The 26,573-nt window shown below is 44.2% G+C and overlaps 1 long non-coding RNA gene across 1 annotated transcript in view; it reads left to right on the forward strand.

The window, feature by feature from the left end:
• The window catches only part of LOC307225407, a 503,606-nt gene that overhangs the window by 78,870 nt on the left and 398,163 nt on the right, over positions 1-26,573 (forward strand). The gene's annotated exons all lie outside the window — the stretch shown is intronic.

The raw sequence follows: 26,573 nt of genomic DNA on the forward strand, positions 1-26,573 counted from the left end.
GGGGAACTAGCTGCTCCGGCACCCAGAGCAGCACACACGCTGTGCACCCAGGGGTGGGGCGTGCTGCTCATGGGGGTGCCGCCCACGGTGAGCATCCTAGAGTGGCGCTGCCCATGGCTAGCGCCGAGCATCCCAGGGGGGTGAGGCGGTGATGTCACCCCCTCAGGGATGACACCCAGGGCAGGCTGCACCCACTGTACCCCCCTTCCTCCGCTAGTGCTCTCATGTGACTAATATATTCACAGATTACATAGCACTAATGCTGTCTCATCCTGGGGGCACCATTCCCACTGTGATGGGACAGTTGCAGCTACAGTGGTACCTCGGAAGTCGAACGGAATCTGTTCCGGAAGTCCGTTCAACTTCCAAAACATTTGGAAACCAAGGCGTGGCTTCCGATTGGCTGCAGGAAGCTCCTGCAGCCAATAGGAAGCCGCGTCGGACATTCGGGTTCCAAAGAATGTTCGCAAACTGGAACACTCACTTCCAGGTTTGTGGCATTCGGGAGCCAAAACGTTAGACTCGTAAGGCATTCAGGATCCAAGGTATGACTGTATATGGTACAGTTTCTGTTGACATTTCCATTCCACCTTAAGGAACAGACATGGGATTATTGTGTGTCACATGTCTGTTTACATTCCAGCACAGTATGCTGGGAACTTCCGTTGTGTATTGCTTTTGCTTTTCTCTCTGAGATGACATGAGAAAGAGACGACATGTTTCTTTGTCCTGATTTATGATTAATAAATCTGTAGTTGTAGTATGCTTCCACAAGCCTCACTCCTATTCTGTGTGCACAGTTTGATCTGCTGATAGTGTGCCCTGGCTCAGAAGCCTGGGTCGCTGACTGTGACGTTAACATATATGAGAGAGTGCTGGAGGGGAAATAGTTAAATAGGTTGCACAGACAGGACCCAGGGGGGTGGAGTCAGTGAGTCTATAAAACTAGTTCTGGGAGGAGTTCATTGGGTGTTGTGGGTGGGTAGTTGGTTGGATTTCGTGGGTTGGCTGGTTGAGAAAGGCAGTTGGTAATAGAGAGACAGTTAGGGCAGTGGGTTCTTGAGTGTGGGGAGGTAGAAGAGATAGAGAGAGGAAAATAAGACTAAGAAAGTAAAGAGCAACAATGTTTGGAATGCTGTAAAAGTTTTGTTTGTGTCTGAAATAAAATACACTCTTCTTTATTAATTGAAAAGCTGACTGAGACTGAAGTGATTTTACCAGGGAGGACCTGGTTGGTGGCAGCGGATTTGTGATGTACGGGTCAATAGTCCATGAGACGACCAGGGGCTCCATACGAACGCCACACTGACTTACGTCGGAGCAGAGGTGATGGTCTTCACCATGGGCCGGTGGATGGAAACGGCCGAGCTGGGGCTTGCCAGCTGGCCTCCCTGCCCTCTGCATGTCGACAGTTTGTAGCAAACTATACTAAGTTTGAACTCATGTGTATCCATACACTTCCAGATACACAACTTGCATTGCATTGGCTATCTGGAGTACACTTGTGCAATGATCTTTTTTAATGATTAAGGGGAACTATACCTCAGCATTTGGCGAAATTGGAAATACTAAACTACAAACACCTAATGAGGGCAAGATAGAGCCTTGGGGGCCAGAGAGATATGCTTGGAGGGGCACATTTAGCCCCCAGACCTGAGGCTCCCAATCCCTAAATTAAAGGAGAGTTACTGGCAACCGGACAATACCCTTGCAATGAGACAACCTCATCGTATCATTTGCTCTTGGGGAATGCAGAGTAAGCAAGAAGGGCCTACTTGATGATGTGAAGCACTGTGTTTGCCTGCTTTCCAGATCAACCAGGTGTCAATTTCTGACTGCAATATAAACATTTCCTGACTATGAGTTCCTGGTGCCAGGCTGGGACTCTGCTCTCAGTATGAAACGTCCCAAGACTGCATGGCAAATTCTGGAATAGGCATCCTTAAGTCGGTGAGTTTCAGCTTCCTTCCCCTCTCTTGACAAGCGGCTTCACTCCAGGCCTCACGCAATTTTTACTCTGAAAAAGAGCCAAGAAAGGAAATTGCCACTGAAGTTTGTTTATTTTTTGCGTACTTATTACTGCCTGCCAGAGATGATGGTGTGCGCAGCAATGCCATTGTACTGGGTAAGCCAGCTCAAGAGCACATTTCCTTTAATAGAGCTACGTAAAGCACATTAAACACCCCCCCCAAAGTAAAGTGAACCCTATTGCTTGTCATATGAACCCTATTGGAAGCAGCTTACAGACCCTCCAAGTGTCCCTATTTTCCAGGGACAATCCCAGATTTACAGAAGCTGCCCTAGTTTCTGATTTGATCCTGGAATGCCCCACTGTTCCTTAGATCATCCCTATTTTCATAAGAGAAATGTTGGAGGATGTGGCAGGAGGGTGGCAACATGAGAACGGGGCCTTCTCTGCAGTGGTTCCCTGTCTGTTGAATTCACCTGGTGCCTTTAGGTGCCACACAAAAACATTCCTTTTTAACCAGGCCTTTGGTTGATTTTGTTGACATCCTATACCTTTCTAAAGTGTGGCTCTTTTTTGGGAGGAAGGGGTTATTGTTTCGATTTTGATTTTATATATTGTGATCTTTTCTGTGAACCGCCTTGAGAGCTCCGGGTATAGGGCAGTATATAAACTTAATAAATAAGATATATGTCCCTATTTTCATCAGAGAAATGTTGAAGGGCATGGAATAGGATGTCCCAAGGGCTTTTTTTTCAGCTGGAACTCACCAGAACTCAGTTCCAGCACCTCTTAGGTGGGCACCGTTGCCATTATAAGACAACAAGGGAGGTATTCATAGTGAGTTCCAGCACCTCTTTTTCTAGAAAGATAGCAGTGGGCGTCCCTTGTTTTCATCAGAGAAATATTGGAGGGTATGAACTTAAGGCTTGTTGCTCAACGTGGATGTGGAGAACGTAAGTGTCAGGTGCTGGTGTGGTTGCTCGAGAGTAACCAGGCAGGACTCTGACCTGTGTTTTACAGGCTTTATTTTGCTGCAAATTATTTACAGTGAAGAGCCCCAAACCTCACGTCTGCCTCAATCGCTAGCAGAATCTGGGAGTGGTCTTCTTTTGGACTTCCCCCAACATAAGAGTTTCATTACCCCCAACCGTCTCCTCCCCTCTCTGCGCCCCAAACTACTGCGCAGAATGGGTGATGGCAAGGGCGTGTTTCCTCCTCACCGGCTTGCTCAGGTGCGGTGTTAAGGCTCTTTCTAGCATCCTCTGGTCCTTGCACCTCTTCTCCACTGGAGGTGGGGCTTTCCTCCTCCCCGGAAGAGGAGCTGCTTCGCAAGATTTTCGGAGGCTCCCTGTAACACAACTGCCCTTCTATTTCTCTCCTCTGAGCCGATGGCAGTTCCCTGACAATAAGATTGTAAGAACTCTGCTAGATCATCAGACCAATGTTTCAATATCCTTTTCCCCACATTGTCTGGCCAGATCCTTTTAGGAAGCCCAGAAGCGGAGCACCTATCTATCTAACAAAGCAACTGGGCTCCTGTGGAAAGTGACTGACTCTCCTTTGTTTGAGGATTCAAAGCAGGGGTTGGCAACCTAAGGTCCGTGGGCCGGTAGCGGTCTACAAGGCTTGTCTAACAGGCCCATGGCAACCCCTGCCGCCCCCAGCCCCCCCTCCTGCTCACTCTTATCAGCGCAGTGCTGTGCTGTGCAGTGCGGCATGGCGCAAGGACCAACTTCCGGCTTGATGGTGCCTGTGCGCTACAGGGCATTACTTTCTGCCGCAGGCGTGACTGGCAGGTAGAATTGGTGGTGGCTAAACTTGTAGCTCCAGTGCTGCATCCATTGAGCAGGTAACTTTTTCCAACCTTTGTAGACTCCCAGAACAAATAATTCTGGGGGGAAACTTCCATGCACTTCCATAGTTCACATAAACTATCTGAGAGTTTGGAAGGCGACATACTTCTTCTGGGCTGTGGCAGACACATGTTAACAAAATAATTAACAGTGTTAACACATTATTCAGGGTATTTCCATGTTAGCAAGGAACTCTAGGGCTTTTCCATGCACGTCAATAGTTCACAAAAACTGTCCCAGAATTAGGGATGTACTTCTGAGCTGTCATAGATACATGCTGCGCCATCTGGTGGTTGTTGGAGACAGCGCAACAAGGAGTCCCTGACATGCTAGAGCTGTAATCAGCGAAGGCATTTCCATATCAGCGGGCGAACAGAATTTGACATCTTCCACAAATATTTGCAATCACAATCTGTGAGCCTCTGTTTTGTTTCTGAAGCCTTTGCTCGCCTTAATTTTATTCGCTCTGGTGCATCAGGCACTCGTTGTGCCACAGTTACAAATCTGTTGCAAGGGACTGAAATTAAGTTTGATGAAATCAAGCAAACAGGCTCAAGATTGTATTTATTTTGCTTGCAGCATACTGCATTGCATTGCAGCCTGATCAAGCAGAGTCCAACCCCATGCAATCTAGTCCAACCCCATGCAGTGCTGGAACCTTTTTGCCCAACTTGGGGCTGAAATGACCCTGAAATTCAGTGTCTCATGCTCTACCAGTCGAGCTATCCTGCAGGCTCTGCTGTGTCACTGAATACCCGCATGAGATAATCAGAGGTATCCTAAACATAGAGGCTCCATTTGTAATAATAATAACAATAATAATAATAATAATAATTTATTATTTATACCCCACCCATCTGGCTGGGTTTCCCCAGACACTCTGGGTGGCTTCCAACAACAGATTAAAATACTATAAGTCATCAAATATTAAAAGCCTACCTAAACAGGGCTGCCTTCAGATGTCTTCTAAAAATCAGATAGTTGTTTCTTTCTTTGACATCTGGTGGGAGGGCATTCCACAGGGCGGGTGCCACTACCAAGAAGGCCCTCTGCCTGATTCCCTGCAACTTGGCTTCTTGTAGTGAGGAACCTCCAGAAGGCCCTCAGCGCTGGATCTTAGTGTCCGGGCAGAACGACGGGGGTGGAGATGCTCCTTCAGGCATACTCCTTCATTTATCTATCAGCTTTACCCTGCAATGTTTAATTTCATTATAATTTGATTGATCGGTTGCTTGACACTTAAGAAGTCTCTAAGCAACTTAAATTTAAAAGCATGGCATAAGAGCACCACGCGATGAGGGGTGCAGAGAGGAACCAGTGGCACTGACAAGGAGGACACAGGGTGCTTGGGAAATGTAGTTTTGTGTTGCCAGGTGTAGGAAATTTCAACTCCCACGTACCCTGGCAAGATATGGTGTTTCTGAGCGTGCTTAGATGATAAAATGCAGAGAAGTTAGGCAGGAAAGGAAAGAGGCATGCTGAGTAGAGGAAGGCAAAGAGAAGCCCACCTCTCTCTCTTGCGCTAAGACAGGTGTCATGTAAATGGGATGCCTTTAAAAGCAGAATATTCTTTCTTTTCTTACAAGGTGTGGAATAGGTTTCTCCCAGTGTCAAAATCTAGACTATACCACCTCATATTACAAGTGCACTACAGTGGTACCTCTGGATGCGAACGGGATCCATTCTGGAACCCTGTTCACATCCTGAAGCGAACGCAACCCATGTCTGCGCGTGTGCGGGTTGCGATTTGCCGCTTCTGCGCATGCGCGTGACGTCATTTTGAGCATGTGCGCATGTGCGAGCGGCAAAACCCAGAAGTAACGTGCTCCATTACTTCTGGGTCGCCGTGGAGGACAACCCGAAAATGCTTATCCCAAAGCTACTTCAACCCAAGGTATGACTGTATTGCAATTATGATTATTAACCTGACCTTCAGTGTATGGTCCCAAGGCAGGTTGCAACATTAAACCACAATCTTAAAATCAATTGGAATCTTTCTTTTTGTAAATTTCAATGCACAAATCTTTGCAGGGAGAAAGCTAAGGCTGAGGCCTTCTCTCTGACAGGCTGAATTGTTTCTTCATGCACACACTGGCGGAGGAAGAGGAGTGCAGGAGGAGCATGCCGCCTCTGGCAACACAATGCCCAGGGTGCCATCGTGGCTGCCGCTCCCCACGCTGGGCGCCTCGCCCCTAGGACGCACGCCAGCCCCGCCCCTGCCTGCTCTCTGCCCCCAGTGCTGGAGCATGAAGCTCTGCCACTGCATGCACAAATTTATTTTTTTCCTTTCTGCAATCTGATGAGATATAGTCCCAGAGCACCATGCCCTTTTTTTTGTATGTTTGATTCAATTTTAGCGCTTCAAACTTTAATCGAGTTAATTAGTTAGTTAATGAATAAAACACAGCACAATTCTATGAAAGTGTCCTTGGAAGTAAAGGTACTTATTACCACCTAAATTGGTATAGGATTGCAGCCTTAGTTTTATTTAATTAATTTTGAGCAGGGAAGGGGAACACTGATTCTGGTGCTATATAGCCCTTTGTCTGATTCCATCCAACTTCAGCAGGGAACAGCTGAGCTGGGGAAAGGCTTTGATATTGTACAAAGTGAGCAATTACAGCTAGTTCCTCTGCAGGAAGATCTGCTACAGGAAGATCAAAGCAGAGGGGGAAACATCTCAGCAGACAGGTTCCCAGCAAATATGCAAGAAGTTTCCATGCACTTTGCAATTCCACGCATGCAGTCTTTGGGGTGGTATTATGAGGCTTTGAATAACTGTAAGGCAGGGCTTGCAGCTCAGCTGTGCACTCGGGGGATTTGCATCCTTCTCAGATCACTCAATTTGTTGTGCTTTTTGCATAGTCAGGGCAAATAAAAGGTGTCAGAGAACGCTGTTTGCAAACTGTAAACTTTCAATGGAGACTGAATACTTGATTTTTCTATGCTGTTCACACTCAATGTAGATCTATTCCTTTTTCTCCTCCCCACACCCACCGAAAAGTGCTTCTTGAGAAATTGCTTTCATTCCAAAAATAAAAACTCATTGCAAATTGATTCTGCATTACCCACCGGTGTGTCCATTTGCATACTATCCCTTGCTTTTTCCTGTAGGACTAATTGCAGTCTTTGTTGTTGTTGTTGTTTAGTCGTTTAGTCGTGTCCGACTCTTCGTGACCCCATGGACCAGAGCACGCCAGGTACTCCTGTCTTCCACTGCCTCCCGCAGTTTGGTCAGGCTCATGTTTGTAGCTTCAAGAACACTGTCCAACCATCTCGTCCTCTGTCGTCCCCTTCTCCTTGTGCCCTCCATCTTTCCCAACATCAGGGTCTTTTCCAGGGAGTCTTCTCTTCTCATGAGGTGGCCAAAGTCTTGGAGCCTCAACTTCAGGATCTGTCCTTCCAGTGAGCACTCAGGGCTGATTTCCTTCAGAATGGAGAGGTTTGATCTTCTTGCAGTCCATGGGACTCTCAAGAGTCTCCTCCAGCACCATAATTCAAAAGCATCAATTCTTCGGCGATCAGCCTTCTTTATGGTCCAGCTCTCACTTCCATACATCACTACATTGCAGTCATTAACAGTCATCAACAGGTTTACCATACCCATTGAGTCAATCACCCATCTCCTACTACCCTCCAGAGAAAAACCCCACCTCACCCGCCCACAATACAAGGGTCTGGTGACTTCTGTTTCAGTGTATCTGAAGAAGTGTGCATGCACACGAAAGCTTATACCCAGAACAAACTTAGTTGGTCTCTAAGGTGCGACTGGGCAATTTTTTATTTTATTCCAGATATGTCTGGGAAATCCCAGACCCTATGTAGCAGGTACAGTACCAGCAATGCCCAATATGGGCATATACCAGGATTGCAAGCACCACTTTCTTCTACATCTGCAGGGAGAAATAGGGGCATCTGCAGGGAGAAATAGGGATGGATGGATGGATGGATGGATGGATGGATGGATGGATGGATGGATAACCTAACTAAAGGGAGGGTTATCAAATGCATATTGAGTAACCAGACTCATCCTTGTGGATGGCAATGCCTAGAATCAATCCAGATTGAAAACAGCATGTTCAGGGCAAGCATGTATGGGATTCCAGTTTGAGAAAAGCTACATTTTAATGCTACATAGAATCATAGGATTGTAGAGTTGGAAGGGACACTGGTGGTCATCTTAGTTCAACTCCCTGCAATGCAGGAATCTCAACATGTGGTCCCCATCCAATTTGAAACCATGTCGGACCCTGCTTAGCATTACAAATGTGCTAGCAGTTTTATTGCTGCACCACAACTGACATCATACAAATGGGCTAGTGTGTACAGAACCCTAATCAGTAGTCCTTAAACCTGATGATACATGGATTGCTAATAAAGGTGGGGCAAGAGACAACTACAAACCCTACGTAATGGCAGATTATATATCTAATAAATATGTTTTTAAAAGGGATAATAATTGAATACCGCCTTCTAAATCTAAAAAAACAACTTTTTGTCAAAGTTTTGGTGATATACACATATATTTAAAGTTAACCGCTCATCATATTGATCGCTTTAATTTATTTTATTCAAGCCACTTGAGAGATTTAGATGATTAAGTGCTACTGTATATAAAAATAGTTAAATAAATGACATTAATAAATAAAGTGTATAGGTGGCTTAAGCACAAAAGTGGCATCAATTGATAGACAGCTATATCACAGAGTAACACTTGATTCTGTTTTATCCACAACACATTTCTCCTTTAATTCAGGTATTGCTTTGGAAATATTGTGAATTATATGTTGTAAAGGACTTTGGCTATGTATGATAAACTCGACCGACTATTATACCCGAGAGGTCAGGCTTCCTCTGAAATATGGCCATGGCAGAGTCGTTGACCAACAGCTGCACAACAATAAATAAGTAAATAAGCAGACAAACCCCAGATATATATGGCAAGGGGTTTAGAGATGCCTGCTTCATCAGTAGGGAAGGAGCCGAGAATGAGGATGTCTACAAAGGAGACAATTTACCAACTTTTGTTGCAGAGGCTGCCTTCTGGAAACAAGATCAGCTTCATCTGGTCCTTGACATCCCATCTGGTTAGTTCTGAAGAAGCTTCCCTTCCTGCTACTGTTTGGCATAATAGCTGCCTGCACTCAGCCAAGTTTTTAAAAGCTCAGATTCCAGATCTAACGTCTAGCTAGGCACTGATGGGGAAATGTCTTCTATTTATAGATGCCGTGGGCAGCACTTAATTGGTAAACATTTCGATGTCCTGTTCAGCCTCCTTGCAATGGCATTCAGAGGAGTAAACCTTTCCTTGCGCAATGAATTATGCCTCTCGGAAAGTTTGTTGTCGTTTTTTAGTGTGCTTTCGTTCCAACCCACTCTCCCCATGTGCTGGAGCGCTTTAGTTAAACAAGTGAAAGGATGAAAACAACAGCTGTTGAATGGGGAATATCCAACATATTCTGAAGAAGGAATGGCGTTCAGAGAGGCATCACACCTGGACAGCCAGGTAGAAGTGGGAGCTAGTAGAACTTTGCGCCATGTGATTCAGCATGACTTCCTGAGAACCTCTACTCATTCCAACTGCAGTCCAGATTGAATGGCTCCTGTTCAAATCTGCCTAAACGGCTGCTGTTCATTGGAGAGCATCACCCGCACCAAAGGCCTCAGGGTCTATGTTGTTGTCGTTTCGTCGTGTCCGATTCTTCATGACCCCATGGACCAGAGCACACCAGGCACTCCTGTCTTCCACTGCCTCCCGCAGTTTGGTCAAACTCATGCTGGTAGCTTCGAGAACACTATCCAACCATCTCGTCCTCTGTCGTCCCCTTCTCCTTGTGCCCTCAATCCTTCACAATGTCTGTCTTTTCCAGGGAGTCTTCTCTTCTCATGAGGTGGCCAAAGTATTGGAGCCTCAGCTTCAGGATCTGTCCTTCCAGTGAGCACTCAGGGCTGATTTCCTTCAGAATGGAGAGGTTTGATCTTCTTGCAGTCCATGGGGCTCTCAAGAGTCTCCTCCAGCACCATAATTCAAAAGCATCAGTTCTTCGGCGATCAGCCTTCTTTATGGTCCAGCTTTCACTTCCATACATCACTACTGGGAAAACCATAGTTTTTACTATACGGACCTTTGTTGGCAAAGTGATGTCTCTACTTTTTAAGATGCTGTCTAAGTTTGTTATAGCTTTTCTCCCAAGAAGCAGGCATCTTTTAATTTTGTGGCTGCTGTCACCATCTGCAGTGATCATGGAGCCCAGGAAAGTAAAATCTCTCACTGCCTCCATTTCTTCCCCTTCTCTTTGCCAGGAGGTGATGGGACCAGTTGCCATGATCTTTGTTTTTTTGATGTTGAGCTTCAGACCATATTTTGCGCTCTCCTCTTTCACCCTCATTAAAAGGTTCTTTAATTCCTCCTCACTTTCTGCCATCAAGGTTGGGTCATCTGCATATCTGAGGTTGTTGATATTTCTTCCGGCGATCTTAATTCCGGTTAGGGATTCATCCAGCCCAGCCTTTCGCATGATGAATTCTGCATATAAGTTAAATAATCAGGGAGACAATATACAGCCTTGCCGTACTCCTTTCCCAATTTTGAACCAATCAGTTGTTCCATATCCAGTTTTAACTGTAGCTTCTTGTCCCACATAGAGATTTCTCAGCAGACAGATGAGGTGATCAGGCACTCCCATTTCTTTAAGAACTTGCCATAGTTTGCTGTGGTCGACACAGTCAAAGGCTTTTGCATAGTCAATGAAGCAGAAGTAGATGTCTTTCTGGAACTCTCTAGCTTTCTCCATAACCCAGCGCATGTTGGCAATTTGGTCTCTGGTTCCTCTGCCTCTTCTAAATCCAGCTTGCACTTCGGGGAGTTCTCGGTCCACATACTGCTTGAGCCTTCCTTGTAGAATTTTAAGCATAACCTTGCTAGTGTGTGAAATGAGTGCAATTGTGCGGTAGTTGGAGCATTCTTTGGCACTGCCCTTCTTTGGGACTGGGATTTAGACTGATCATCTCCAATCCTCTGGCCACTGCTGAGTTTTCCAAACTTGCTGGCATATTGAGTGTAGCACCTTAACGGCATCATCTTTTAAAATTTTAAATAGTTCAGCTGGAATACCATCACTTCCAATGGCCTTGTTATTTGCAGTGCTTTCTAAGGCCCATTTGACTTCACTCTCCAGGATGTCTGGCTCAAGGTCAGCAACCACACTACCTGGGGTGTACAAGACATCCATATCCTTCTGGTATAATTCCTCTGTGTATTCTTGCCACCTCTTCTTGATGTCTTCTGCTTCTGTTAGGTCCTTACCACTTTTGTCCTTTATTATGGTAATTTTGTACGAAATGTTCCTTTCATATCTCCAATTTTCTTGAACAGATCTCTGGTTCTTCCCATTCTGTTGTTTTCCTCTATTTCTTTGCATTGCTTGTTTAAGAAGGCCTTCTTGTCTCTCCTTGCTATTTTTTGGAAATCTGCATTCAATTTCCTGTAACTTTCTCTATCTCCCTTGCATTTTGCTTGCCTTCTCTCCCCCGCTATTTGTAAGGCCTCATTGGACAGCCACTTTGCTTTCTTGCATTTCTTTTTCATTGGGATGGTTTTTGTTGCTGCCTCCTGTATAATGTTGCGAGCCTCCACCCATAGTTCTTCAGGCACTCTGTCCAGCAAATCTAAATCCTTAAACCTGTTCCTCACTTCCACTGTGTATTCATAAGGGATTTGGTTTAGATTGTATCTTGCCGGTTCAGTGGTTTTTCCTACTTTCTTCAGTTTAAGCTTGAATTTTGCTATAAGAAGCTGATGATCTGAGCCACAGTCAGCTCCAGGTCTTGTTTTTGCTGACTGTATAGAGCTTCTCCATCTTTGGCTGCAGAGAATATAATCAATCTGATTTCGATGCTGCCCATCTGGTGATGTCCATGTGTAGAGTCGTCTCTTGTGTTGTTCGAAAAGCGTGTTTGTGATGACCAGCTTGTTCTCTTGACAGAACTCTATTAGTCTTTGCCCTGCTTCATTTTGATCTCCAAGGCCAAACTTGCCAGTTGTTCCTTTTATCTCTTGATTCCCTACTTTAGCATTCCAATCCCCTATAATGAGAAGAACATCCTTCTTTGGTGTCACTTCTATAAGGTCTTGTAAGTCTTCATAGAATTGGTCAATTTCAGTTTCTTCAGCACCAGTAGTTGGTACATAAACTTGGATTACTGTGATGTTAAAAGGTCTGCCTTGGATTCGTATCGAGATTATTCTATTATTTTTGAGATTGCATCCCAGTACAGCTTTCGCCACTCTTTTGTTGACTATGAGGGCCACTCCATTTCTTTTACGGGTTTCTTGCCCACAGCAGTAGATATGATAGTCATCCGAACTGAATTTGCCCATTCCCATCCATTTTAGTTCACTGATGCCCAGGATGTCAATATTTGTTCTTGCCATCTCATTTTTGACCACATCCAACTTACCCAGGTTCATGGTTCTTACATTCCAGGTTCCTATGCAATATTGTTCTTTACAGCATTGGACTTTCCTTTCGCTTCCAGGCATATCTGCAACTGAGTGTCCTTTCGGCTTTGGCCCAGCTACCACTGAGTAAATCAGGCCACTTTAGATTTAGCTTTCAAAATCTTGGCTAAATACCCCAAAACAATCTTGATAGTTTTGGGAGTATCATCCCTCAACAAATACTGGATTACAGACTTTGTAAATCAATGTTTAAGGCTGTAAGGGAGTCACTAGGAGATCTCTGCGAAAGGTGAGGGGAAGGCAAAATTATGTGATGTATCTGATGTTTTCATATTACAGGAGCAGAATCTGTTCTGGAAGGGGATTTTTTTGAAACCTTCCAAACAAAACAGATGAAGGAAATGTATTTAGACAAGCTAGCATAAAAACTCTGTGATGCGATGGAGTATCTAAATTATAAAAGTAATTAGGCATTACTCCATGGTGGGGCTGCAATCCTAAATAAGCAGATGAACATACAAAAGGCTGAGAGGGGAAGAGTTTTTGGATTTCATGGTCTAGCAGCCTCTGCTTAATGAGAGAGAAGATTTGTGACTCATCCAATAGAAGAAAGGAATCTATTGCAATCCCTAGTGGCCTGAGTTTAATATCAGAAAACCATCTAAAATGTGTATCTCTCAATAAAGAAGTAAGTAAACTTTATGCTGTGCGTAAAACAACAAAATAAGTAACAGTACAACGGGTTTAATCAGAAGTCAAATTATTTTTTCTCGATCTTCTTTTTGCTCTTCTCTTCTTTTCTTTGTTATGTAAAATATATATAGATAAAATTTATGTTAGGTGATGTATGTATTGTAATGTTGTGTAGTGTTGTGTATTGTTAGGTATAGTGGATTGTTGTGAATGGTGGAATGTTGTGTAAGTTATTGTTGATTGCTAAATAAAGGATTTATTTTTTTTTAAATTAAGTTAGTAAACTTTCCGGGTCTGTATTAAAGTGAATTTTTAACCAGAATTTGAAAGTCATAATCCAGCTCCTAGTTTCTAAGCAATGCTGGCCTAACTCTGCACACATAGCCAGATAGGAGACACATTTTGGAACTCCTAGAATTTGTTGGAAGAAGGTTGCCTCGACTTTGTTGTTAAAGTCAGTTATCCATAAGGGAATCCCATAAAGGAGTCACGAAACAGTTTTTGTGTTATAGGCCCTAACCGCTGCAGGCACATTCTGGTTACCATCAGAAACATAGAATTGTTTAATTTGTGCTGCAGAGCAATTAGTTAAGTTGGTTATCCTGTTACGGTGGGTCACTCATTTTAGATTGTAATAAAAGGTGATCCCTAAGTATTTAAAGCTGTTAACCTGTTCGATTTCTGGATCACCAATACACCATTTAGGATGGATGCCAACTCTTTGAAAATACCAAGATCTTGGATTTAGAGTAATTAATCACTAGATGATTTCCTTGGCGGTAATGAAAGAATGCTTTTAGATACCTTTGGAGCCCAACTGTGGTCCAGGAGAGGAGGACAGTGTCATCTGCATATAAAAATATGATAACTGCCTTAAGTCCTAACCTAGGAGGGTAGCAATTCACAACTAGTTGGTTCCCCCCCCCCAATATAATTAAAAAATAGATTAGATGTGTGGCAAGAATACAACCTTGTTTGACTCCTTTAGTAGTTGTAAAACTAGGTGATATCTGGCTGTCCAGGGAAATCTTCAGCTGGCACATAGTGTTCATATGTAGCTTTTTTTGATCAAGAAAAGTAGTCAGAGTTCTAGCCCAATAGCATTCAGTTTCTCCCATGACAGCCCTCTGGGTATCGAGCCAAAAGTACTTTTCAGATCAATAAAGGCCACATGTAACTCTTCCCTTTTCGGATTTCATATATTTATGCACTGGGAAGGCAAGTGAGAGACAGTGATCAATCGTTGATTTCCATTTTGTAAATTCTGTTCAGGGCAATAATTCTGTTCATTTTAATCCAATTCAATAGACAGCACTCTAAATGTTTAGAATAGCGTTCACTTATAGCGGACAGAAGACTAGTAGGGTGATAATTACACAGCTGCTCAGGATTGCCTTTTTTATAGATTGGGATTATTACAGAAGTTAATCACGATTTTGGTATAATTCCATATTAGTCTATCAGAGTGAAAAGGTAAGCAAATGTTGATGACCACCAATTGGCATACTTTTTTAGAATCTCAGCATAAAACCCATCAAAGGCAAGGGCCTTACAGGGTTTTTAATCTGCAATAAATTCCATAATTTTGTCTGAGTTTACCGGGGCCAGTTTGGTCTATTAGAGGGCACGGGCTCGTCAGCATTTGGGAGAAAGCAGGGTGAGGCATTGAATATTTTAAAATAGTAGTCCACCCAGGTTTGCGGGGGAGGGGGGGAATAGTAAGTACAGTTAAAAGAGAGTTAATATTCAGGTAGCCCGAAGCTATTTGCCAGAGGTTTTTATGACCTTTCATTTTTATTGCATTTGTTAAGCATGTCCATTTATTCTGATGGTATATTTTCTTTTTCTTAGCAATAAGTTCATTATATAGCTTCCTATGCACAAAATAGTGGGGGGTTTTATCACCCTTTTTGCAACGGTCTCTGAACGATATTCTGAGCAATGTTTCCTCTGTATAGCATTCCTGGTCAAACCAAGGAGAGGGATTAAAGAGGGTAACAGTACCGCAGTAGTCTATTACTTGGGAGTAAGCTGTTATTACTACATTAATAGAAAGTGAGTTAGTAAGGGTTGCTCTCAAATGTGACATTTTGTCCGTGTCCAGGAATTTGGTGATCACCCCTTCGAATTGCAGGGACCATCTAATCCTATTCAGAATACTATGAGAGGCCTGATCTGAGTTACCAGGCTTCAACGTCTTATTAGCTGGGCCTCATTGTATAGTCAGAAGTAAGGTGGAGAGGTCCCTTTCTGTACGGACTCCAGTGGAAAAGAAGTTAACATCAGAATATAGGTTTAGAGAACAGATACAATAGTCCACTACACTATGACGACGAGATAAAAGTAAACTCATCGACACCAGGAAAGTTATTCAGTCCGTTTGAGATAACTGCATTATGGGCAATACAAAATACCATAAATTTTAACTCCACTCTGTTAGTTAATTTATCATTAGAGGAGCGGGGAACAGACAGTGGGGTAGGTATTATATCTATGCCTCCAAAGCCCAACTGGGATGCAATGTATTGGTTGTTGGCCCCAATTCGCACATTTACATCGCCCATAATAATAAATTGGGCAGATGGAAATTTTTGGGATAGAGAGAGCATAACATCTGACAGCTTGTCCCAATTAGCAGTTAGCATCATCTCATCTTCTGAGGGAGGGAGGTGGACATTTACCAAAATTACCAGTTGGTTATTCATAGTTATTAGGTAAGCTTGGGCTAATGGAGGATAAGGAGTTGTATCGAATGTCAGGCCAGACCCGATTAAGATCAATAGGCCAGCTTTGTGGCGACCTTTGGAGAATTGTCTATGAGCAGGTAAATTATATGAAGAGAATCCGGCAATGTTTACCTCAGTCATTAACCAGGTTTCTTGAGGTAATATACAATTGAAGCTTTTGAGTTATTCTATGAAGTCTGGGTCACTGGTTCCCTGTTGCCCCCATCCAGCTATGTTCCAGGAGAGGAGGCGAAGAATCCCAGAAGGGGCAGCTGCTGATTGCCAATCAGGTTCTAAAGTTTGATCCAGAGGGATATAGCTATTTATTTGAGGGTTGGGGTAAGTTCCATATCCTCTGAAATCAGATCTATCAGCGGGGTTTGCATTTTAAAGTTCAGTAGTGGGGATTCTTGGTTTTCAGGGAGAGAGGAAGAAAAACTTTTTCTCTATTCATTTTCTCCATGCCATGCATAATTTCATGAATTTCTGTTCACCTCTTCCTTTCCTTTTCTCTAAACTAGAAAGGGCCAAAAGCTGCAACCTTTCTGCAAAGAGGAGCTGTTCCATCCCCTTGATTATTTTGCTTGCCCCAAAGCCAAAATGATTGATTTTCCTGGTGTGGGATTGTTTTGAATCAGTTGTGAGAACCCTTTGTCCCTCAAGATGTTGCTGGACTCCACCTCCTATCAGCCCCAGCCAGCATGGCCCATAATCAAGGATGATGGGAGTTGCAGTCCAACAACATCTGAATGACCAAGTTTCCCATGCTTTAAATGGTTTCAACAGCTGGACTACCTACACCCAGATGTGCTCAGCAGCACATTTTAGCAGCCATCACCATGACCATAATACATCCTATTGAAATTAATGAATGTGACTGACTTGGGTTCACTCATTTCAGTGGGTCTACTCTGTGAATAGCTTAATTGGATACAACCCTAAATTTCTGCATCTGTAAGTACAAAGAACACCACGAGATCAGACTGCATCCTCTCCAAATGTCCCTATTTTCCAGGCACAGTCTTGGAATTACGAAATCTGGCTCTGCTGCCGCCACTGAGCTTAGGGAGGAGGTTGAGCCAGGATTTGTCCTGAGTGGCAGTGGTTGTTCTCCATGGCCGCTGCTGCTGGCCTCCTCCCTTAGGCAGCTTGTAGGGCTGCTGGAGGGATACGGGTGATGCTGTGGGCTAAACCACAGAACCTAGGACTTGCTGATCAGAAGGTCGGCGGTTCAAATCCCCACGACAGGGTGAGATCCCGTTGCTCAGTCCCTGCTCCTGCCAATGTAGCAGTTCAAAAGCACGTCAAAGTGCAAGTAGATAAATATGTACTGCTCCAGCGGGAAGGCAAACGGCTTTTCTGTGCGCTGCTCTGGTTCGCCAGAAGCGGCTTAGTCATACTGGCCACATGACCTGGAAGCTGTACGCCAGCTCTCTCGGCCAATAAAGCAAGATGAGCGCCGCAACCCCACAGTCATCCGGGACTGGACCTAATGGTCAGGGGTCCCTTTACCTTTACCTTTAGGGCTGCTTGAGAGCAGACGAGAAGGAGGAGAGGCTGCCGCTGCTGTGGCCCAACCTCACAAGATGTATCAGCTCCAAGGGGCAGGCAGATGGCAGGGCTGCCCTGGGCAGGAAGAAAAGAGGGAGTGGAGTGGAGTGCAAGGAGCCTTGACTGTTTTTTAAAAAACTGTTTTGTGCGTCTGAAAAGTGAAAAACTTCTGGGAAATTATATATAATGAGATGAATAAGATGTTGAAATATACATTTATTAAGAAACCAGAAGCATTTTTACTTGGCATTGTAGGAGACAATATTAATAGACAGGGTTGTAAGTTGTTTTTATATGCAATGACATCAGCAAGAATATCATTGGCACAAAAATGGAAGCACGAAGAATTACCAACGAAAGAAGAATGGCGGATGAAATTGATGGACTATGCAGAATTGAATAAATTAGCAAGAAGGATTCGAAACTTGCGGGACCAGAGATTCTTAGAAGACTGGAGTAAATATACAAACTATTTGAAAAGCAATTGCAATGTGCAGATTACGCTAGTAGGACTGCAAGAAGTTCTGTAAGGAGGACTATTTGAAATATTGCAAGCAAGACTATGATGTTAATTATTAGTTAATGATAATTAAGAGTAATAGGGAAATTAAGAAACGCAGAATAAGTGATAAAGAACGGAAAATCATCAGAGGTGTTGATGGAAGTCTAAAATATTGGATAAGATAAGAAGTTATGTTATATGATTGTTGGAAATGATATGTTAAAAAAACTAATAAAATGTATATATAATAAATAAATAAAATGTTTTGTGCATCTGTGTCTAACCTTGCCCCTTTCTAAAATGCATTTATTGTTGTGTGTTTTTCTTTTTGCAAATGTGCCAAAGTATAACATAAAATAAAATTAGGCTTGAGGGGTTTTCCCAGTCGTGAGTACTGTGTTCCACTGGTGCAGCAGTGGTAGCGCTTGCCCATCTTCTAATAGGAAATGCTTTGCAATAGGGGGAAGACAAAAAAAAAAAACAAAAAACCCGGGTGGGTTGAGGAGGGTCAGTTGAGGGTGGGGGAAGAGAGAAATGTTCCTCTTTTCACCTGAAGAATGTCAGAGGGTATGAGGCTAAAGGCCCATCTGCCCTAAACAGCCTTGGTCCTGTATACCTGAAGGAGCATCTCCACCCCCATCGTTCAGCCCGGACACTGAGATCCAGCGCTGAGGGCCTTCTGGAGGTTCCCTCATTGTGAAAAGCAAAGCTACAGGGAACCAGGCAGAGGGCCTTCTCGGTAGTGGCACCCACCCTGTGGAACGCCCTCCCATCAGATGTCAAGGAAATAAGCAGCTATCTTATCTTTAAAAGACATCTGAAGGCAGCCCTGTTAGGGAAGTGTTTAACATTTAATGCTGTATTGTTTTTAACACTCGATTGGAAGCCACCCAGAGTGGCTGGGGAAACTCAGCCAGATGGGTGGAGTATAAATAATAAATTATTATTATTATTATTATTATTATTATTATTATTATTATTATTATTATATATTTTCATAGTGGCCAACCAGATGTCTCTGGAAAGCCCAGTGACACTCTGGGCACATGATGGCCCAGCAGTGCAGGCTGCAAAGCATTATGGGAGGGTTCTGGAAAGCTCCCTCTGGGGATTCTGATCCTTATGGCAATCCTACTGTGCAATTAGACACACAGACACCCTGCCAGTTCACATGTTCTACTAAATGTGCTCAGGTTCAGGGGGTGGGTGAACAGGCCAACAGGCACAATCCTGCTCCTGGTTAGAGGAGAGGGAGAGAGAGAGAGAGAGAGAGAAGTGCGAACACAGCTTCCAGATCACAAACTCCCTGACATGGGAATTGCAATCACTTCCAACAGGTCTGGGGAGTCTTATGTAACATTCCATAGCCAACTTCTGCTGGAGAGTAATCAAACTTTTAAGCTTTCCAGAGCTCTCTCTGGAGCAGAAAAGGCCTATTTTATTTATTTATTTTTTTGTTTCTGTTTCAGGATGCTATGAAGGAACAGTGAAAGAGCTTCCTGGCAAAGCAAGGCTCTCTGCTTCCTCTTTTTGCCTGCAAAACGAAATTATGTTTATTTTAACGCTATAGCCAGCACAGACCCATGTTGAAAGCTGAATGATAATTACAGTTCCTGCTCATGCAGAGCCTTTCGTCGGAGCACCTCTGAAGTCTAATTCGTTTTTTAGAGCGTTATTGGCAGGGGCGGCAAACACGATATTAAATCAGTCTACCATAGAAACCACTGAAGCTCAGGGAGGTCAATGTCACTTTGTGAGTGATAGTTACCACCCAAAGTTGTGTACAGTGGTACCTCAGGTTACATACGCTTCAGGTTACATACGCTTCAGGTTACAGGCTCCGCTAACCCAGAAATAGTGCTTCAGGTTAAGAACTTTGCTTCAGGATGAGAACAGAAATCGGGCTCCGGCAGTGCGGTAGCAGCAGGAGGCCCCATTAGCTAAAGTGGTGCTTTAGGTTCAGAACAGTTTCAGGTTAAGAACGGACCTCCGGAACGAATTAAGTACTTAACCTGAGGTACCACAGTACTGGTGTCAGTGAGCCACCTAGCCAATTCTGACCAGCTGATATCTCCAAACCGTCGTCAGAGACAGTCCAGTGTATGTATTGCAGTTATTTAACCTAAAGGAATATGTGATGGACAAAACTGACTGGCAGTAGGTTTGGGACAAGGTTTGGGAAAAGAATGTACTCTTCATGCAATAAATAAATAAATAATTTTTTATTTACCGTATTTTTCGCTCTATAAGACGCACCAGACCACAAGATGCACCTAGTTTTGGGAGGAGGAAAACAAGAAAAAAATATTCTGAATCTCAGAAGCCAGAACAGCAAGAGGGATCACTGCGCAGTGAAAGCAGCAATCCCTCTTGCTGTTCTGGCTCCTGGGATAGCTGCACAGCCTGCATTCGCTCCATAAGACGCACACACATTTCTCCTTACTTTTTAGGAGGGAAAAAGTGAGTCTTATAGAGCAAAAAATATGGTATACCCCGCCCTTCCCGGTTCAGAAAACCGGGCTCAGGGCGGCTAACAACAAATTTAAAACAATTGATGCAACAAAAACCAGCATAAAATACAGTATAAAATGTGAATAACAATAAATTCAGAATTAAAAAAAAAAAAAATAGGGGGAAAATCCACCCAATAAACATTAGTTGATCACCAGGGCTAGCTGGCTAAATTAGTCCTATTTGGGCCAGTGAGGAGACCAGGGGAGAAATTAGTTGTGGGATCCCAGAGCGGGTAATCTTCATTAAAAGGGGAGGGGGAGGGAAGGAAGGGGAATAAAAGATCAGGCTAAGTTCAAATTGAAAGCCAGGCGGAATAGCTCTGTCTTACAGGCCCTGCGGAAGGAAGTTAAATCCTGGGGCAGAGCATTCCACCATGTCGGAGCCATCACTAAGAAGGCCCTGTCCCTGGTGGATGATAATCTGACTTCCTTAGGGCCTGGGACCTCAAAACTATGATTATTCATGGACCTTAAGGTCCTCTGTGGGGCATACCAGGAGAGGCGGTCCCGTAAATACGAGGGCCCTAAGCCACAAATTATGGATCTCAGTCACGGCAAGAAAGTGCTATTGCATTCATGGTCTGCTTTATTAGTTGTGCCAAGGGTGGGGAACCTCAGGCCCTCCCAACCCTTGAGACTCTGCCTAGCCTTCCTCTAGTTATTTTACCTGGTTGGAATATATCCTTGAATTTTAATCATATCTCTTGCCTTTCTGGACCAAGGATGGGGACTGGGGCATGTCTACAGAGGTAGCTTTAGGGCAGCACGGCTGGTGTGGCCCCACTGGGAGCCATGTGTCAGCGAGGCTGAGGGGGGGTGTCTTGTCATCTGGTTGGCCCAGGACCCCCTCCATATACATTGCCTAGACTTGCACCCCTGAGAGGTGACTTTGGTGCTGCTAATTCAATGGTTTGACTTCACCCCTGGAGAGGCACTCCACAGTCTCTCAAGACAGGCCAACAACAACTCACTCCTAGGCATGTTTACTCAGAAATGTACCCTGCTGAATTTAGCATGGCCGCCTACTGTCACTATGTCAAGGATGGGGAACCTGTGGACCTCGAGATGTTGCTAGACTGCAGCTCCCATCAGCCTCAGCCAGCATGTCTGAAATATACTCGGGAGTCGAGAGTGGATTTCATGCTCTTTATTCAGCTCATAGTGGTGAGGAGGAATGGAAGTTCCCCCACAATATCTGCTTTATATATATTATTTACACAATGGGCTGCACGTGATTGGCTAATTCCGGGATTCTCCTGTAGGCCAATCAGGTTGTGGATTCACTTCCACCTGGAGCTGGATTGGGTGGCTCCTGCAGACCAATCATACTGCTGTATTGTTCTAGGACCAATCAGACTGCTGCATTCTGAATCCTATTGTTCTAGGACCAATCAGACTGCTGCATTTTGGATCCTATTCAACTCAGTACATAACAATGACCAATCAGGGACAGCAGGAGTTGGAATCCAACAACCTCTAGGGGCTAAATGTTCTCCATCACTTATCTACGGTATCTATGTATCTTTCTAAGTTAGCTGGAGCATTTGCTTGACAGAGAACTTACCCCCTACACCCCACGAAAGCAGAACTTGCCTTCATCTCCCTAAATATTGGGAGCCTTGTTATTCCAAGAAGTTCTTTTCTCAGGAACGTCCCATTCACAGCTTGATAAATTACTCCTTTCATTGGACTGGCATTCCTAGAATCAGAAATCAGTTTTGAATCTTCCAGCAGCTCATGAAGGCTAGCTCTGTGCAGACAAAACATTCAGCTGTTATCTCAGTGGACAGAGAAAACAAACAGATTTATTGCTTAAAATAATATTGCTGAAAGGGGAGGAGAGGAGAAACCACGTAACAGGAAACAGCTTAGTCATTTTGCCATTCCAGTTTGAGACCGTGAGCAAAAAAAGAAAAGAAATCCCAATTTCCTCTTGCTTATAAAGAAATGAAATTGTAATATCTTTTTGCAGACGCAAAACATTTCTCCAAAGAAAATAGGGATGTCCTATTCCATAATAATAATTTTATTACTTATATTCCGCCCATCTGACTGGGTTGTCAACTGACTGGCTTCCAATTATATTTGGAAGGTCTGTTGATGTAGTTACATATTCTGTTTAATTTGACAGATCCTTGACCTGATCCTAGCATTTGCTAGATCAGAAGAAAGCTGCTTAGGAGAATCCCACACATAAACACTTAAGGTTGACTAGTCTTCTGAGACTCAGAACCTGAGTCATTGGCAGAGCTTGGAGTGTCATCAATGAGAAGGTGGGACTTGGTGGTTTAGGCCAAAGTGGAAAAGCCAAGGTGTGGGATGGCATCTGGTGGATCAGGGTGGAACGATGAACATGGGGGTGAAGCTAATGGTAAAAGCTCAGAAACGGCCTTTTCTTTTTATTCTATCCCCCTGTGCTGAGGTTGTTCTTCTCCTGATGTTTCTGAGCAGGAGGTTAAATCTGAAACTTTAGGCCACATATTGAAAACCAACAAGCTTATACGTGCTCTAGGGCTACTCTTATGCTCTTTGCTTCTAACCCACTGTATACAGATTTGACTTATTTTCAGGGCTTCTGCTCAGTGCAATTCTCCACAATCCATCAAAAACTGGTACCTGTCGCTTGCTTTGTTCGTTGTTTCGAAGGCCTCTCAGCAATATTTTGTACTGAGTGTTGTATTCCCAAAGGGAAGCCGCCGGCAGTTCCAAATGAATTAAAATCACGGAAGGGATTGTTACATCACCCAGTATCTTAACAGCAGTTGTGCAACTTAACGTTTTGTCCCACAACTGCTTTTCACAGATGGCGAGGCTCATTTCCTGAGACATGCCAAGCATATGGGATGGCATCCTGATGACGCTCTTTCCCCCTGTCCTGAACTTGTACTTTCTGCTTCAGTAACTTCAGGATCTCTGAAAATGAATAAGGAATATGAAACGCTCTGTGCATACAGATTGCTTTATTTTCCACCTCTTCTTTTTGGACGGCTTTGTGCAATAGATCATGCAGGGCAACCGCTTCTCATCAAATTAAGAATGAACAATGCATAGAGGCTTCAAACTGGGATGGTGGAGAAATTTGATGCAGTTCACATTTAAAGGTGAACTTATAATAATAATAATAAAAATAATAATAATTTATTATTTATACTCTGCCCATCTGGCTGGGCCTCCCCAGCCACTCTGGGCGGCTTCCATAGAAACCAAAAATACTTTGCATTTTGCAAAACAATACTTGAACCATATACGTCTACAAGTTTTGCCATGTTGTTCTCCAGCCAGGCAATGTGTGCAAAATACAGATACTTTGCGGGCAGGCAGGTGGGGGTGGGATGCATGAAATAGTACAACATAGTGTAAAAAAATATGAAAACGCATTCTACTAGGGCAAATTGCTTTGCAAAAATGTGTATGCTAGGGGACATTGCATGTAAACATATGCTCAGAGACTGGACACCATTCCAATCTCTGAGATTACAGGGGTTCCAGGTGTTTACCCAGGATTTGGTTTCCTTGGCATGAAGGGACAGTGGAAACTGTGGTATGTTTATGATAAATGGTGTATTTATGCATATATGCAACCTGAGCCTACGATGGAGGGGCTCACAGCATTAATACCCCAGTAGGGCGCTTTGGGTTAAACCACAGAGCCTAGGACTTGCCAATCAGAAGGTCGGCGGTTCAAATCCCCGCGACGGGGTGAGCTCCCATTGCTCAGTCCCTGCTCCTGCCAACCTTGCAGTTCGAAAGCATGTCAAAGTGCAAGTAGATAAATAGGTACCACTCTGGCGGGAAGGTAAACGGTGTTTCCGTGCGCTGCTCTGGTTTGCCAGAAGCGGCTTAGTCATGCTGGCTACATGACTCGGAAGCTGTACGCCGGCTCCCTCGGCCAGTAAAGCGAGATGAGCGCCACAACCCCAGAGTCAGACACGACTGGACCTAATGGTCAGGGGTCCCTTTACCTTTACCTAGGTCTGGCTTCTCCCAGACCTAGCCTTGGATTCTAGCAGAAATCAAGTATGGCTCTCACCTCTCAGGCTTCTGCCTGCCTCACGCCCGCCCTGGCTTTTGTCTTTCTCTCTACCAACCAGGTGAGAGGGGAGCCCACCCATTTGCCCTGTGGCACAGAGCAGCTTCCTTTGTTGTACTAATGACCCACACTTAGGCTCATTAACTGACTAAGAATCTGGCCTGACTACTTCAACAATTGAGTCCCACCCCCCTCCAACTCACAGGAGTGTATTAGGAGAAATTCTCAGTAAAGCACTGGTGGGTTTTCATGGGGACCTTTAAAAAAATCACAAAATGATGTGGAACTGTGGAGAGCTAGACGTATGACTGGGGGGGGGGGTGGAGTGAGAAACTGGGAGAAACCATAATTGACATATTCACCCATCCCTAGCCTCCAACCCATAAAAGAATGAGTTATTTCATTTGAGATCAGTGGAATTTGATTCATGGTCAAACTAAGGATGAGAGATCCACATCAGGATGTAAGATGGGCAAGAGGTAGTTCTTAACTAAAAGCAGCCAATTCAGATCAGGGATACAGTCGGGGGGGGGGGGGGAGAGGATGGTTAATTATACCACTTATTACCTATTGTTTCATCTATAGTTCTATGATTCTACTTTGGCTCTTAGCTGCAATTAACTTGAGGCCATGGTTGCCTTCAGAGGGCAGTTTATCCCATTTCCCCAGCTAATTTCTGCATTATATTCCAACTTTCACACGACATAAAAGCCTCTCCCACAAAAGTAATTGAATTTAGCATTCGTCATTTGATTTGGGGTGGGGGTCATTTGCAGTCCCCTTAGCCTTGGAAATCACAGGAGCAAAGAGACAACATTTGGGGCATTATACTGGCATACATTTCTTTCCTGCTGTTTTCATGGGGGGGGGTCACAGGGGAACAAAGTGGGGGGACGGCGACGACAATGTTGTCCAAGGAAGTTTGTTGTGTCACAGGAAGCCCACAGGTGTGATATGGCAGTATATCAGTCAACAAGCCACAGTTGCATAACACAACAGCTACTGCAGGGTGGAAGGAAGGTTAAAAAAAACCATGGACAGAAGCCCTAGCATTTACAACCAGGAAAACTCACAATATTCCCCACATCCGAATGCACCCCATATGGTTTTAGTGGGACTAGGGCCAGTCCCAAATGCAACTTCTTACTATGTACGTATCTGATCTGTCCTGCATAGGGCTGCTAATGTGTTTTGGAAACCCAGAGTAGGTCCCAACCACGGATCTCTCACACCTGGTTTGGCTCACAGCACCACAAGGATTGTCTGTAAAATATGAAAAGTCCTGGTCTTTAAGCCATTCTTGCCTGATAGCTTTTGAATGGGCAGTATCATGGGAGTTGACCGCAGTGGTGCATTTACTACCTGATCTCTATGGGGAAGAGATTTATAACTCAGGTGGGACTCAGGTTTGCCTACAGAAGATGCAAAGCACCAGGTATGGCTGCCTGAGATTCTGGAGAGCTGCAAATACACAACAGGGGTAGAGAATCAAAAGCTGAATGTGCCCATCCCCCAATCACCCCAGCTGGCTCCCAGGATTCTCATTATACACAATAATGAACTAGAAAAACCAGTGGTTTGATGCAGTACATAAGCAGCTTCTAATGTTACTGGTACAGTATGGGGGTTTCCTTTGAGGTTTGACAGAAGAATGATTGAATGAAGAGGAGCAATGCCTAGAGCTGAAATGAAATTTCAATATATGATAGATTTCAAAGCTTTGGTTCTGATGATGAAACCTGACATCTGCGTTTTTAGAACAGAAACCAGACGACTGGGTTGGAAACCCAACTGTTTTCATTGGATGGGTGGATGAATGAATGGAACGAACATATACTTTACTGCATTCTGTGCCAAGTCATCTATCAGATCCTGTCAAATATTGATTGTTACAGCATGCTTGCTGTCCGTTACTGACTGCTGCTGCCAATCATCTGTCGGATCTTGCCAAATACTGAAAACAAGGTGAGGCAAACTGTCAAATACGATCAAAAGCCGAGTGCTTTCCAGCTAGGCTGACAACAGGGCTACATGAGCAAGGGGTTGGGAACCACCACCCCTTGAACTGGATCCCACCTGTGGCACATGTCTTTCTTCCCTTGGCTCCAACCTCACCTTGCCTGCTGGAGTCAATCAAGCCACTGCAAGAGGAAGCTCTGTTTCCAGGCGAACTGCTACATTTCCATCCTGGAGAGGGAGAGAGGAGAGGCAGAGAGATGGAGAGAGGCTGGGGAAAGGGGTGGCAGAGGGAGGAAGAAAAGGGTTGGTGGAGGGG

This window comes from Podarcis cretensis, assembly GCF_951804945.1.
Source record: "Podarcis cretensis genome assembly, chromosome: 10".
Classification (NCBI taxonomy): domain Eukaryota; kingdom Metazoa; phylum Chordata; class Lepidosauria; order Squamata; family Lacertidae; genus Podarcis; species Podarcis cretensis.